Genomic DNA, 17417 nt, shown 5'->3' on the forward strand with positions numbered 1-17417 from the left:
TTCTACTGGTCTTTAGCTCAGCCTTTCGATTATGGTTTACAGATTTCCTGACTAACAGAATCCAAGTCATTAGGCTAGTTGATATCTCCTCTCAACCAAGGATCACCAACACATGTACCCCACAAGACTGCATCCTATCACCAGTCCTGTTCTCCATCTACATTTACCTTTGCCCAAAGCTTATCAGAGATTATTCTTGCTTTGCCACTTGACTTCCTCTACAACTCCAGACTGTACTCCAGAGGGTTAAAGATTACCAACAACCAATTATACCCAGGACATAGCTTCTTCAGTTGGCTCGCATTAGACCACAGGTTTCAGACCATCTCCACAAGGACTTCAAGGCATAGGAACTCTTTTTTCCACTCTGCTGTAAACACTCCCAGCCCCTTCCAGTTCCCCCCCCCTTTTTCCCCCCTTAAGGTTGCAGCTGCTAGCTGATGTTTCCAGGTGTCTGTACACTGAAACACTGTTACCAGTGGCGTAGCTAAGGAGCTGTGGGCCCCAGTGCAAGTTTTACATTAGAGACCCCCAAGCACTCTATACATAACAATTGATACTGCGCACCAAAACCTGCCAAGGACTAGAGATGGCCCGAACTTTCGATTTTAGGTTCGCGAACTTCCGCAAAAGTTTGGTTCGCACGAACTTTCGTGAACCGCAATAGACTTCAATGGGGAGGCGAACTTTAAAAACTAGAAACACTTATTCTGGCCACAAAAGTGATGGAAAAGATGTTTCAAGGGGTCTAACATCTGAGTTTTTGCATGGATGAGTGGGATAGACGCCAAAAGTCATGTGGAAAAATCTGGATTTGACGCAAAGCAGCATTTTAAGTGCAGAAATCACATTGAATGCTAAATTGGAGGCCTAAAGTGCTTTAAAACATCTTGCATGTGTATACATCAATCAGGGAGTGTAATAAGAATACTGCTTCACACTGACACACCAAACTCACTGTGTAACGCACAGCAAACAGCTGTTTGTGTAGTGACGGCCATGCTGGACTGGTGCGCACCATGGTGAGAGTGCAGGCCATGGCGGTTTTCAAGCCCATATGGGCGCCGGGCTGTGGTAGCTCAATGATAGAACAACAGTGACTGTCCAATTGATCAAATTTGGTCTGTCCACAATGAAGCAACGACCTTATTATCTTTGGTGTGCCACCCCCTGAGACACTCATATAGCAGGCGGTCATTGCTTCATTGTGATACGCAAGCCCCTTCACTGCGGCAAGGTAATGATCACTAAGGGGAATGGGCACATGTACATGCCTTTTGTTTTGTTGTTGCAGCTGCAGTGCAGCCAGAAAAATTAGGCAGGTATGTAAACGCACCAGAAAAATTATTGTAGCGGCCACTGCTAGCAGCGGCTTTAAAAATTCAGGAATCCACCTGGAGTCCTGGACCCTGTTGGTGACGGCAGAGAAGGCAGTCAACCGGCCTGCGGGCAGAGATGCTGTGTGGTGAGCGACTTAGTCTTGGGGCAGGCAGTCACACGGCGTGCAGGCAGAGATGCTGTGTGTGGGGACTGACTTAGTCTTCAGGCAGGCCTGATCGTGCTTTGCAGACCAGGCATCCATGGTCAGATGGACCCTTGACCCAACGCTGTGTGCCAGAGATGTCACCACTTGCCTTTCAACATCACGGTACAGTTGAGGTATCACCTTTTTTGAGAAAAGATTGCGGCCTGGTATCTTCCACTGCGGTGTGTGGCTTTGCTTTTGTATGCTGCTTTTCCTCAGGTGGTCATCCCATTGCAGTTTGTGCTTTGTAATCATGTGCCTTCGTAAGGTAGTTGTCCCTACGCGGGTCTTGGTCTTTCCACAGCTCAATTTTCGGTGGCAGAGAGTACAGGTGGCATTGCTGTCATCTGAGGCAGACACACAAAAACATTTCCACACCGCTGAGCCCTGGGGTGATGGCACTTTAGTGGTGGCGGCTGACTGAGTGTTAAATGGGGTGCCAGAATCAGAGCAGGAAGAGGAAGATATGTCACACTTCCTTGCAGGGCCGGATTTGTACTTTCCAGTGCCCTAGGCCTGCTGTCACCAAGCGCCCCCCCCCCCCCCACCCCAAAAGAAAAATATTTTGTCTAACACTCTGACTGGCGATCATTGGTTTAAATGGGCTCATTTCAGTTGTGCTGCACTGCCCCCATACAACAAATAATTCCTGTAATTTGCGCTCCTGCCCAAATGTGCACAGCAGCCGATAGTGTTCTGGGCATGCATACTTGAGAAATGATGCTGATGTATGATGGGTACTTGTCAAGAATGCATGACACTGTACCGGCCATGGGCAGGAGCGAGAAATTACAGGGAGCGAGAGTGGCCAGAGCGTGCGCTGCTTCTTTGTCCTCTGTGCGACTGGCTGCAGTCGGAGCCACAAACAGGTGGCAGGGCAGTGCAATGGAGAGAAGCCCATCCAAAACAGAGAATAGATAAGTAACAAACATCCTGTCAAGACCCACTTTGGATGTTCTGTTGTAATTATAGTGGACCTGAACTCAGAACTTCCTCTCTACTCTAAAAGATACGCAACAACATAACCTGTAAATAAAAACATTTCTTTGTTACAGCTGATACAAATCATGCAATACATCTGCAGTGTGTCTACTTCCTGCTTTTATGGAAGCAGACATATTTTTAACATTCTGTGCTTTCAAATGAGATTAGATGTTGTGACAGTCAGGTGACACAGTGTAGAGATCAGATTACAACTTGTGACACAGAGGAGGGGGAATTAGACAGGCTCTCGAAATACATACATGGTACATTTCTCTGTTTCCCTTCTGTCCTGTGCAAGAGTTCAGCTCCACTTTAAAGCATCTGAATGGCATTTATTTATATTTGCTGAAAAATCTATGCATCTATTTTGAATGTTGAATGTAGGTGGTGTGCTCTAACATATTGACAGTATACGGGAACAAAGTCTGAAGAAGGCTTATTAGCAGAAAGCTTACTCTTTTTCTTTTAAGCCAATAAATGGTATCACCCTGATTCAAAACTCTCTGCTTTCGCTGATGGCTAAGATGGTACAATGCTCTTCTGCTACAGGAAAGTAGAAGAATACCAAACCATACACACTAGCATAGAGGTAGTAACAGTTCAGGTGCAGTGCTGCTCGGATACCCCTTTTTAAAATCCAGGTTGAATTCGGATCCGGATACCTAGATATCCGATCCGAATCGGATATCCGAGTTTGAAATTTTGGAACCTAAATCGGATATCCGAACCCAGTATCCCAGATATCCGCCCAGATTCGGATATACGGGTAGAAAACCGGAAGTGGGTTTTAAATTGCCTTTAAAACTTTTTTTAGGGTAAATGAGGTATGTAGCATCATGTTTTTTTAATGATGTGGAGACTTAAAATCCCACCTCAAAAAAAAAAAAATATCTCTCTCTCTCTCTCTCAGATGGGAAATCCGAGTGTGCTCGGATAGTGCTATTCGGATTTTAAAAAATATCCGAATTGCTATTCAAAGTTCGGATAGTGGAAAAAGTTCGGATTATCTGGGTAGTTCGGATACCCGAATATTGGATAAGCACCACTGCTCAGGTGTCCTTTAAAATGACAGTTTAGCAATGAAAGGGAAGAAAACAGCATTTTTATTCCTGCAGTTCTCATAGATGGTAGGAGCTGGAGGACAGAAAATGAGTCAGGAAAGAGTTAACTAAGGAAGAGAAGAGACCACTGCTAGCTAAGAAAAACAGTCATAAATTAAGATTAGATAAACGAATTAACAACTTCTGGGGTCAGTGTCAAAGTTGTAAAAGAGGTAAAAAAACTAGCAGAGCTCACTGATGTTTGTGAATACCTGCATTAAAACTCAGTGGAACTTAGTTCTATCTGCTTTGTAATGTAAATCTCTGGTATTTCTCACATCGATCTGTATGTCCATCATACAGAGGAATGGATTATCAGTGACAGTTATGATTGATCCTGATTGTTTGAACACATCAGGAAGTGAGAGAGAGATGCAGGGATTGGGGAACTCTGGAATTCAGCTATTAGTGCAGAGCAGGGCGCTGGCTGGCTGCGCTGCAGGACCAGAAGAGATGATTTACTTTGACATATGACCTATTCTCTCTCCAAGTCATACCGCCCTTCTTATCTTATCTAATTTTATCGCCCTAGGCCGTGGCCTTTCCGGCCTTCCCAGAAATCCGGCCCTGCTTCCGTGTGGAAGCTGAGAAAGATGAGGTGTTAAATAGTCAACTACGTCCTGACAATATTGGGGGTTGATGGCACGTACCTTCTTCTGAACACTGTACTTTGGTCGAGGGCCACACGAAATCACGACAGTGCGACCTCGAACAGACCTGCCAGGTGACTTGCCTCTGCCTTTTGTTTTGTCCATATTGGGGGGATGAAGTGAAAGGTATGCACTGACTTGACTAATACAATGTGCAGTCACACAGGTGCAGTTAAAAGGTATGCATGGAGTGGTATATAACACTGCGTGCACTCACAGAGGTAGGTGGGTGCACTGAACACAACAGGTAGGTATATGCAGTAATGGGTATTGCAATGTGCACCTGTCACACACAGACAGGTACCGGACAGGCACAGTGACACTGCGTGCGCTCACGTAGGTGGGTGGGTGCACTGTGAACAACAGGTAGGTATATGCAGTGATGGGTATTATAATGTGCACCTGTCACACACAGACAGGTACCGGACAGGCACAGGGACACTGCTCGCTCTCACGTAGGTAGAAGGGTGCACTGAAGTGAATAACAGGTAGGTATATGCAGTCATGGGTATTACAATGTGCACCTGTCACACAACCACAGTGTCAGAGTTGCAAGAAGGTGTAACGATTGCGGAATTATCTCCGCGGTCAGCGCACAAGATTTGCGCCGACACTGCGGAAATACTCCACAAACATCTGAATAACAGAACCCAGCTTTGGTGCAATGCACCTGTAGAGGGGAATTCCCACCGGCAGATGGAGCTGTGGAGTGCAGAGGAATAAACCCTCTGCACTGCCACAGATGCCAGTTAGGAATTGTACGAGGGGAAGCAATACAAGGCAAGATAGCCCCTAGTGAGAGAGAGTGCGCACAGAGACAGAATGTATGTATGTCCACCAATCTAGTCGCCACCTGGCGACTGTGAACACACACCAGCGAAGACCAAGTGGGAAGCAATCGCAAGAATGGCGATTGCTAATAGCGACATAAGATTGAGTAAAGACAGAGCAGAGGTGTAGTAAGAAAGACACAGCAAACAACAATGATCAGAACGCCAAAGAAAATAACAAATGCACTATCTAAACGCGGTCGCCGCATGAGGAGCGCAACAGCGACAAAAACACGTTAATGGCGCGGACTCCCCACGAGAAGCGCAACAGAGACAAAACACGTGGACCCTAACTAACACATGAACCCAGAAACACAAACAAACAAATAACAGAAACGCTTGCTAATCGGTTACCTCAGGCAACAGCAAGCGTTTGCTCTGGACAAACAGACAACAGAAACAAGTCAGATAGGATCCACTGCTCTTCCGCAAGAGCGAGTGCGATCTGTACACAGGAACAGGACTGAAAGAATCCACTGCTCTTCCGCAAGAGCGAGTGCGATCCACCTAACAAGACAGACAGAAGGAGTAACCAGCAGCAACCGCAGCTGAGGTTAAACTCCAAGGGCTTGATTCACAAAGCGGTGCTAACTGTTAGCACGCCTGTGAAAACCCCCTTAGCACGTCTAAACGACCTTTTCGCGCGCAAAACTTTACGTGCGCAAAACTTTATGCGCATAAAACTTTACACGCGCACTGCACAGAGTGCAGGGCGCTCCGTGCGAAGTGCCCATTAAATCCTATGGGACTTAGCACGCACATTGGGCTTTGCGTGCGGAAAACTTTGAGCACAGTACTTAGCGCGCAATCTGATTGAGAAAACCGGTGCTAACCTACTTAGCACCCTGGTTAGCGCGCCTAAAGAATTTAGACATGCTAAGTAGGTTAGTACCGCATAGTGAATCAAGCCCCAAGACAGAATACTAAGAGATCCACCGCCTCTAATGCTAGGGCGAGTGCGATTCAAACAAACAGAGCGATTTTCTGTCAGCCGCCGCTGGCAACAGAACAATCGCAACGGAAAGACAAAACGATTCACTATTGCCAACCGCTGGCGACCGTGCAATCGCAAGGACAGGACAAGACAGAATAGGCAGTACAAATATAACACAAACCTGACTGCACTAAATAGGAATACAAGGAGCACTCCCAAGGATAACTACTCTAAGATAGCAATAATAGCCAACAATGAGCAGATGGCTGAGACTCCAGGCAAGTTAGCAGGAACAAACCATCATGACCAGCAGGGAATTCTGGGAGGAAATGATATTTATACTGCAAGCCATCAAAGGAAGCAGCTAAGCAATTTGCATGACAAGTGGATGCAAATTCCTCACCAGAACAGCAGCTCTGAAACTTGCAGAATGAAGACAGGTCTCTTTTCCAGGGACCTGCAACACTCAGACCTAAACAATGGTCAAAAAGCTGTCTGCCTGTGCAGACAGCTGAGCAGATCATTACAGAAGGGGATGACAGATTGTTAATGATTACTACTATTCAAAGCATCTATAGAAGTGGTTATTACCAGCATAGGACCAATAGAAAGCTAATACAGTGGTTGATGGTGAGCCCCTTGGGGCCCCTCTGACCCAAGGGCGTCGATGTGGTCGCAACCTCTGCAACCCCTTTTGCTACGCCACCGACTGTTACTAACGTATCTCGTTAACACTGTTGTTTATTGTGTTCTATTTTTTCAATTATATTTTTTTGTTTCTATTTCTATTCTGCCATGCACATGAAGTCTGATTCTGATTCTCGGGCCTCCTCTCTTCACCACTGAGCAAAATTTTTTTTTCACAAAAGACATCCAGTATGACTGTATGGAGCTCATTCCAAAAATGCCATGCAAAAAAAAAAGATTTGTAAAGATTATTTGGGGTGAAATAGGTGCAAATATATACTTAACTTTACTAACATTCTCATGACCTGGAGAAAAGTAATTTTTCAGTGCTGATTCAGTGAATTAATTCAGTGCTGATTTTTTTTTATTTTTTTACGGAATTGTCTCCTAGTCAATGTCAAACATTTGCAACACTTACCTGGTTCATATTAGACCATAAAAAGGCTGCTAAATGGTTAGCAAATTATCGGTCAAATGCACATAAGCACAGTGACAATAGGATAAATTCTAAATTCATAAAAGTCCTGTAAAGTAAACCTGTGACAAAAGAAAAAGTTGGTTTACTTACCTGGGGCTTCTTCCAGCCCCACGTAGTCTGTTAGGCCCCTGCGTGTCCTGCTGGTCCCCTCCATTATGCCGCTGTCAGCCCTTGTACAATTCACGACTGGCTGAGTCACTAACTGACTACTGCGCATGCCGGCCCCAGCTGTGCACCTCCTTAATAATGCTCCCATGGCTAGGAGCATTCTGCGCATATGCAGTTACAAGTGTTAACTAACTGCAAAGGTACAGAATGCTCCCGGTCATGAGAATGTGATCAAAGAGGTGTGCGGCTAGTACAGCACATGTGCAGTAGCCTGTAACGTGGCCAGGTCGTGGACTTAATCAGGGCTGACAGCGTAACAACAGAGTGGATCTGGAGGACACAGAGGGACTCAACAGACTACAGGGGGCTGGAAGAAGCCCGGGGTAAGTAAAAGCCAACTTTTTTTATTTATCTCAGGTTTATTCTAATGTGCGCAGGCAGCATGTGTTGAGTTTACTGGCATTTACACAATTTACAGAGCAAGCTACACCAAGTCGCTACATACACAGTGTCTCACAAAAGTGAGTACACATCTCCCATTTTTGTAAATAATGTGAGAGGTGTAACACTAATGAGTAACATGACGCCTGAGGGGGAAAATGTCTAACTGGGCAGAATTTTGACATTCTACACTTAGAGGTGTACTCATTGTTGCTGTTAGCAGTGTAGACATTAATGGCTGTGTGTTGAGTTATGTTGATGTGGCTGTGCTTGGATAACAGCCTGTAGTAGCATTTGTCCCACTTGGTAGTCAGGGACCAGGCTCTCAGGCTGCAGCGGTGGAGGTGGACGTCCTTCCCTCTGGCAGCGGCAGTGATGGTATCCCCAGCATGTATTCCAGGCTTGCAAGGAGGCTCCAATGGGGAGCAGTACGCTCTACTCAGTGGTCACTAGCACACAGAGTGTAGAAGTTGTAAAACCTCATGGAGCGATAGCTACTGAATGAGAACGCTGCACTGCCGCTAAGTTGCTGGCAGCATACAGCATATGCTATGGACAGCGCAGAATCATAGGTAAAGTAAATCACTTTTATTCACAGACAATGTTTCACAGAGGTCCTCCCTCCGTTTCATCAGGTCCATCACCGCCGCTGCCAGAGGGAAGGACGTCCACCGCTGCAGCCTGAGAGCCCGGCTACCAAGTTGGACAAATGCTACTACAGGCTGTTATCCAAGCACAACCACATCTTAAAGAGGTGTCCTGGATAGGGCCCTACCCCATATTTACATAATAGCTGAGAGCGCTTTTTTCTTTTCTTATCTTTGTACTACAGTGGATACAGAGCTGCCCAGTTTAACATCACGCCTGATCGCTGCACCTAGGAAGACTATCCAACTCCTGCCATACACTGAGTTATGTTGATGGGACAGCAAATTTGCACTGTTATACAAACTGTACACTGACTACTTTACATTGTATTAAAGTCTCATATGTTCGGTATTGTCCCTTGAGGGACAAGATATAATAACATATTTAAAAAAATGAGAGAGCTGTACTCACTTTTGTGAGATGCTGTACATGCATGACTTATACTGCTTGTGTAATTGGCAATGTAAGTGATACTTGTATGAGGTCTGCACTAGCTAAGTTTACAGAGCTTTTGTGAATATACTCCAATGTTTCTTAAAGTGGATCCAAGATGAAAAACTAACTATAACAAGTAACTTATCTATATATCTTATCTAAAGTTTATATAGTTTACACAGCAAATCTAGCTGCATACAGCTTCAACAGTTTAGTATTATTTATTCCTGTGATACAATGAGGGCAGCCATGTTCTGTTTGTGATCATTACACACAGGCAAGCTAATCTGCGTCTTCAGCCTCCAGCCTGTGAAAACTTCACTCCCGACTCCTCCTCCCTCCTCCCCTCTGCCTCTGAAATCTCTGGCTAGTAACACCTCCTCCTCCTCCTGCCCAGACTGAGCTCCAGTAAGCCATTGCTACATGGATCTGAGGGTGCCAAGGTACTGAAAAAGCTGTGGGCGAGGCTTGTTTAGTTTATAGGGAATTAGTGTATTAAAACAAAACAAAAGTATTTGGCTTGAGGAATGCCCTATAAACTATATGTAAGGAACACAATTATGCAATGAGTAAAAGTTTATCTTGGATCCACTTTAACGTAAAACTTGTCTTTTTTGGACTTATTAAAAAATGGTTTCTTGCTATGGGTATATAACTATGATTGTCATAGGAGAAATACTAATTCAGTGGCCATATAGTAACCCCTCAATGTTCTAATTTGAACAATGCAAGAGTTTATTTTTTCACTTTATTTATTGCATTTAAAAAGTGCCAACATATTATGCAGCGCTGAGCATATTACGCAGCACTGAGTTGCAATTTTTGCCCCATGCTGAAAATTGAAAATTCCAAGTGTGTAAGATTCTTTATGCTCTCTAGATGTGTTTAACTGTGGATAACTTAGTAAATCAACTCCAACATAAGCATTTGTGTCTGAAACAGGCTGTCTGCATGTGGGGATGGTATGGCTCTTTAAAATTTTAAGCTATAGGATTGCTATGTACCAGCGGTTCTTGATGCAAGCCTGGCTTCGGGGGCATAAAGAGATAATTTGCATATTCAGTAATAGTGCATTGTGGGTAACAGATGTTCACTTAAAGCTGAGTTGAATTGAAATTTCTTCTGTTTTAAGAAGGCTAACCACACTATGGACTACCACTGAAGAATCCGTGTTGCAAATGTTGGTTCTAGGTGAATATTTTTTCTTTTTCTATAAACATACATAATAATAATAATATAGAGAATCAACAGGTATTCAGAAGCAAAGAGATTGCAAAGGCAAATTAATAATTAGGTTTAAATTTAAGGATAACACTGGAATGTGAGAAAAAAAATCACCCCCATCACTATGCTAGATATTATAATTAATTGCAGGCTTTTTTGGCTCCTGAAATCCATCGTTTGAGTATAAATGAGTTTGAAGTACCATTGTCACTAAATGTAAGTGCTTTAATTAGTGACAGTGCTTAACAGAGAGAGAATAGTGGCTTCATTATCCACTGTCTTGCCTTTAATACACTCAGCTGTATGCCAACAAAGATAATCTCATTCTTCCTGACTGAAAGTAACAATTGATTGTCTATAAAGGTAGCCATACACTGCACAATTTTCTTGCTCAATTAGGCATTTGATCAGACAAAATGTGTAAATGAAGTAGATTTAATTAACCACTTGAGGACAACGGTGTTAAACCCCCCTAGTGACCAGGCAATTTTTTACTTAATAGGCCACTGCAGCTTTAAGGCCATGCTGCAGGGCCGCACAATTCAGCACACAAGTGATCCCCCCAACAGAGCTCTCTGTTGGTGGGGTCTGATCGCTCCCCAAATGTTTTTTGTTGTTTTTTTTTTACAATTTTTTTTTATTGAATAAATGTAACAATTTTTTTTAATTATTTTTGTCTCCCTCCCCCTGTTAGCCTATCACAGCTATCGGCTGTGATAGTCTTCAGCCTATCACAGCGGATCGCTTTTGTGTCCCCCAGGGGGACAGCCGTGTCACACGGCCATTCACGGCAATCGGCGTGGAGTGGTCCTGGGGCTGCTGCCTCGTTCACGCCAATTGGCGTGGAGCGGTCGGCAGGGAGTTAAACACTTATGATGAAGGGTTGTAGTCGATTAAAAGATTGATCTGCAATATTGGTCGTAAATTAATCAATCGTTATATCAATCCTAATATTGATTAAATGATGATTGAAAAAAAAACATAATTTCAGAAGCTGTAAACTAAGCAACCTTATTTATATTTATCTCTGATGCATTCTGATAGCAAAATTCAAACAGCTGGCTACATAATGAATTTGAGAGGAGTTACATTTTTGAATTTTGAAAATTTTGAAGGATAAAAACATTGTGGCCCATATGCAATTCACTTTTTCTTCTGAGTTTTCTCCTAAGTGATATTTTCACATCTTGTCATAAAAATACCTTTTAAACTACCAGCAAGCAAACACTCTAATTTTGAGTGATGACACCAAACCCTGGAATCCCTGCACAAAATTATTCCTGATTCCAGCCAAGTGTTGGCATTGTGATTGTCAATCTTCTACATATGATCACATTTGGTGAAAGGAAATTCATACACGGAAGAGGAAGCCTGCGGGCTTCTTCCTCCCCTCCACATGTGAACCGCAATATGAGGCGCGGCACCGGGTCCCAGCACAACTTACAGTAGAGTCCCATGTAATTAATAGCAGCTAGTCCAGGAGCAGGAGTGCTTACCTTAGGGGCTGGTAAGTGTCTCCTCTTAACCAAATAGATGTGTGTACGCTTATATGTATACCCACGGCGTTTGCTCAGGGTCCCTTTAAGGAATGGCTGGTTAAGGTAGACCTTATATACTCCATGAAAGAGTAACGAAATACCAGACAGGACAGAACTGACAAATTTTTGATCACCTGGACCTTGCCCACTGGAGGCCACTCCATCATCCCTCCTCCCCATCCATAACAACAGAATGACTGTAGCCTAACAATGCATCTGTAGTGCCCTCTGCCCTGAACTGTCGCCCAATGAATTGCAAGCAACAAACTTTATGCAAGTGTCCATGCCTCTAGTCTATGATGCGGACATCAGACTAGAGATTCAGTAGTGAGCTCCTCGGTGAGCTAGTTAATGAAGTGCTGTGAAAGATTTCTAGCTATATAAATACATATTAATCATAGTAAAAGGTATACTTATTACACCTATTGAATGACACTAATTTGAAATTCATAGATGTTCATGTCATCGCACCATCACTTACTGTATATCTTTTTATATATGTATTCTCAGACATCAGATTAATTTAGTGACTGTAATAGTCAGCATTTTGCAGTGCTATTTGAGCTTTCTTCTATTTTTTTTTCAATAATTTAGGCTTTGTTCATATCATAAATCGCCAGCAATATCACAAGCGCTGAGCGATTTATTAAGAGTTTTTTCTCCGCTTTTGCCTACGTTTTGCGCTTTGAAAAGTGTTTTTCTAAGCGATTTTGCAGAGCGATTCATTCATCAGGAAGTGAACTCTTTCACCCGAAAATGAATAAATACGGTGTATTTATTCATTAAAGCGCTGGGGAAATCACTATACAAAGCGCTTTTTCAAACGCTTTTGCGATTTCTCTATACCTTCCATTGAGCAAAAACGCTCAGAAAATGGTACAGGCAGCGCTTTGCTGAGCGGATCAGAAATTAACCTCTCAGATGTGAACTCTCTCATAGGTAATCATTGCACAAGCACTTTCAGGGTGATTTAACAAATGTCTATGAATCACATTAGGCTGTTTTCAGCCATGTTCCGCTCCAATGAGCGGAACACAGCAGCCGCAGCAATGCTTTCCCTATGGGAAAGTTCACATTGCTACGTTCCACTACGTTCCGTTCACTGCATTCCGCTCATTGGAGCCAGGGATGAGCAGAAACTACGCCAGTGCGAATTTACGCATCGTAGTTCGCATCTACGCATCATGGTTCGTAGGTGACGTTTCAAAACTACGCTTACGAATTTTCACTTAGCGAAGTACCGCTACGCGTAGTTTACAAGTAACTACTATGCGTAGTTAACATGTGTATTGCGTAGTGAACTGTGAATGCGTTACTCACGTCTAATTTTCAGCGTGCGATTGTATGCTTACAAATTGGAAAGGGGAATGTATGCAAAGAAGAGTTCCCGGTATAAGCATTTAAAGAGGAATTAATGCGTAAAAGTTTATGCATACAGACATAAGCATCCGCATACATTACGCTTCGCACTACGCGTAGTTGCGTATTTTAACGCATAGCCTACGAAATGCATACGAAGCGAATATTTGATTTTGAAGCTGTAGTTTGGCAAAGCGTAATTGCGGAAAACTACGCGTAGTTCCAGCGTAGCGAAGTTGGCTAACTACGACCATCCTTGATCAGAGCGGACGTTCCCGACATGTCGGGACCTTGCGTTACCGCTACGCTCGTAGAGCGGAACGCAAGCGTACGGGCAGATGCGTCCTAAGGTGAACCCTGGCCTAAATGGGAGAGTTGATCAAAATCGCCAAATAAAAGAAAAAAAAATACCAAAGCACTCTGTTGTATTGTATCATAAATAATTATAGTGAAATAATGAAGAAATCATTATTGTCATAAGCTTATAATGGCATAAAGTAGAAGAAACATAATACATTTAATTCAACAGGCTTGCTCCATGAAATTTAATTTAATAATAAGTGTTATGCATATATATATATATTTATATATATTCTGTCTGTTTATTTAGGGACGATCTTTAGGTACAGATATACAAATAAACCAAAAGTATATTCATGTGGATCAGAAAGTGTATAAAATAAGGAGGGTTAAATTTAAAAGTAGAAGATTTTAGACCTGTAGTTTTCAAGCAGCTCTCTTGAGTTGACCTCAAGGTTCCCCAAACAATATGTTGACTGACAGATAAATAGACCTACTTTGCATATGGATCAGATACTGGTTGTTTGTCTTAATAGCTGGTCACAAGGGGAGTACAGGGAGCCAGAAGGCTCTATCAATCTAGCTTGCCATAAGAAGTGATGCACAGCATGATATTGTGTACAGTAGTAATGACAAGTTACCAGTGGGTGTGAGTTGTATGTATTTATACAGGATTAAGCAGGGCACACCACAGGTTTATGTTGATGGGGAGAGGGGAATTGCAAATGAAGATCATTGTCCACCTTTTTTTTTCTGACAACAGAAGTCTTCTTTTTTTGTGCAACACATGTGTCAGCTCAGCTGTTAACCATCTCTGCCAACAGCATTTACATCACTTGGACAGTCTGCCAGCACTTAGTAAAGTCTGGTTTACTCACACCATGTGTTTTGTCAATGCCACTCTCTTATACTGACACAAGCAAACAAAAATAAAACTAAATAGAAACCAACATTTAATGGCAGCAAGATTCTTGTACTATACTAGTTGCTGAACAAATCAGCCAATATTGTGTTTTTCTTTATAGGCCAATCATAAAAAGTAATTGTAATATTTGACACTGATTATCCCTTTAATAAGTATTGTGTAAAAGGCTGTTGTGTTTAATTCCAGTGTATGCAAAGCCCTCTAAAAATGGATTGGTAAAATCCTGTAATATAAAAATGTTTGCTCTGCAACCTATAATCAATTTAACCTTGTATTCAAGTACCATAACAAAAATTAATGTTGTTCTTTTCTTTTATAATGAAAAATTGAACATTTTAAAATACATTTAAACATATACAAATAAGAAGTATGTTTCTTCCAGAGTAAAATGAGCCATAAATTACTTTTCTCCTATGTTGCTGTGACTTACACTAGATGGGTTTTTTTTTAGTTTCAGAAGCAGTTAGTGAATGGCAATTTCTTTGTCCAACTGCCAAAAAACTGTGCAGCGAGCAGGAAGGTTGGCCATCATCCTCTATAATATATATATATATATATATATTACTAACTGCTTATTTGTTACTAACTGCAATAATTGCTATATATATTCACTAACTGCTTCTGAAACTAAACATAACCCCGAGAATCCCCCATGAGGAGATGGGCTAGTCCAAAACCTGTCAGTTCTGTCAGATTTCAACTACCTAATTTAAGTGACTGTGACATAGGAAAAAAGTAATTTATGGCTCATTTTACTCTAGAAGAAACATACTACTTATTTGTATGTGTTTACATGTATTTTAAATTGTAACATTTTTGTGATTGTGGTCCTTTAACTTATGCTGCCTGCACAAATACTAAACATCTAGTAGGAGTTTAAAGAGAACTTGAGCCAAAGCTTGGGTTTAGAAACATATACTTACCTAAGGAGAAGGAAGCCTATGGAATCTCCAGAAGCATTCCACACTGTCCTCTGGTCCTCCCCTGCTGCACAGGACCACCCTCCTGATGCAGCCACTCCTCTTCTGGCACGAGCTTGGCCATCCTTCAGCTGTGCAAACATGGCCATGCCTGTGCGGTAGCATGGAGACACTCATAAATTAGCATCTCTGGCTTACTGTGCAGCCATGGCCATACTTGTGCAGGTGCAGTAAGACCTCCTTGTGCTTGAAGAGGAGTGTGGCCCTGATGTGATTACCGACAAGCCCTTGTCAGTAATCTTTAGGGGGTTCTTACTCAGAAATGGGGGACCAGGAAACCCCAAGCTTCAGCTTTAAACCAAGTTTACATGTTATTCATTTGCATTATATGAATGAACAGTCTTTAGAAGTGCAGTGATGCACTATAGTGATGCCCCTATTTATTGTCCAGCGCTGCGTAATATGTTGGCGCTTTATAAATACAACAAATAAATAAAATAAATAAATGTCAGATGTACTTTGTATGTAAAACTGTCAATTTCCCTAAATCCTTTGCAGTTCATCTACCCTCCATGTTTGCATGGGGGAGGAGGGACTTTGTCTGAGGTAATGACAATTGCAAATGTTTCGCTATTTCAATAACCGATAAAGATGATCAGAGCCAAAAAAATGTAGTTGACTTTTGTAAATAGCTGTCCACTTATGATTTGTTATCTTCCTTGTTGCCTCCTTTATAGAGGGCGGAGCAATGACAGAGAAAGCCGCATGCATAACTATCTTACCATAAGAGAGTTGTGTGGACAGCAGCTAGAGCTGTTAGCAGCACTGTAATGCAGGTGTGTTAGAGACTCAGAGTACTATTATTACATCAACTGGAAAAGGCATAGGGGCTGTTATACACGGACACATTTTTATACCCCTTCTCCTCATCCTGCAGTAGCATTATATAGTAAAACTATCTTTTGTATTATTATTATTAATAATAATAATTCTATAGGTTGCAAGAACTTTAATGCACATTCTCACCTAGCTCTGTACTGCATATGCTTGAAAGGTCACACCAGGGCACTTGCTGAATGGAAGAGGTTTGTCTATTTTATCACATGATCAATTTTAATGTTGAAACAAGAATAATGCTATTGCGTTAGACATTTAATGTTCTTTTTAAATTTCTGACCAAAGTCAGCCTCTAGGGTATCATAAACCTATGATCATTGCATTGGATGCACATAATTCATCCTTTTTTTGTATAACGTCTCTGCAATGCATGCTGGGAGATACAGTCCATTAATGTGACTACATTTCCTGGCCTGGATATGTAATCACATTGATGGACTGCATCTCCTGGCATGTATTGTGGTGGCCAGGGCCACACACTATCAGTACAGGCACTTTAAACTATGGCAGCTGTGCCTTAGACAGAGAAGATGGTGGACTGAATACAGATGGGAGGCTAGGGAGCAACCCCACAGGTGCTCAAATGCTTGCCTCTCCCCCAACAGCACACACCCTTTACAAACCTAACTTATGGAGAGGTTCCTTTGATATAATTTTTTATTCTAGGTGCTCAAATACCTTAATAGGGTACCTGTAATCTTGCAATAAAAGTCAGATGGTCCAGAGGCTTCACCGGTCTCCCTACATCCATCAGCACTGTGCTGAGACCCTCTAAACCAGGGGTCAGCAACCCACGGCTCCGGAGCCGCATGCGGCTCTTTTTAACCTTCGCCGCGGCTCCGGTGTCGGTGGCTGCGGCGCGCGTGTGACGTGTGCTGTCGCTGGCCGGCAGCCTATCAGAGAGGCCACCGGACCAGTGCAGTGCAGGGCTTCGGGCGGCCATTTTCCCGTAGCCCTGCAGTGTAATGCAGGCAGGACGTGACATAGGAAGAGGATCGTGGGAGTTGCGCGCCAAAAGGTCGGGACTGGAGGTCGGGACAGGAGGAGATCGTGACAGGAGGTCTTCTGACTAGGTGAGTAAATGGGTTTTTCTTTTCAGATCTGCTGAAGGATTGGGCATATTGGGGTCAGATCTGCTGAAGGATTGTGCATATGGAGGTCAGATCTGCTGAAGGATTGTGCATATGGGGGTCATATCTGCTAACGATTTGTGCATATGGGGGTCATACCTGCTAATGATTTGTGCATATGGGGGTCATATCTGGTGAAGGATTTGTGCATATGGGGGTCATATCTGCTAACGATTTGTGCATGTGGGGGTCATATCTGCTAACAATTTGTGCATGTGGGGGTCATATCTGCTAACGATTTGTGCATATGGGGGTCATATCTGCAGAAGGATTTGTGCGTATGGGGGTCATATCTGCTAACGAT

This window comes from Hyperolius riggenbachi, chromosome 5 (assembly GCF_040937935.1).
Source record: "Hyperolius riggenbachi isolate aHypRig1 chromosome 5, aHypRig1.pri, whole genome shotgun sequence".
Lineage (NCBI taxonomy): Eukaryota > Metazoa > Chordata > Amphibia > Anura > Hyperoliidae > Hyperolius > Hyperolius riggenbachi.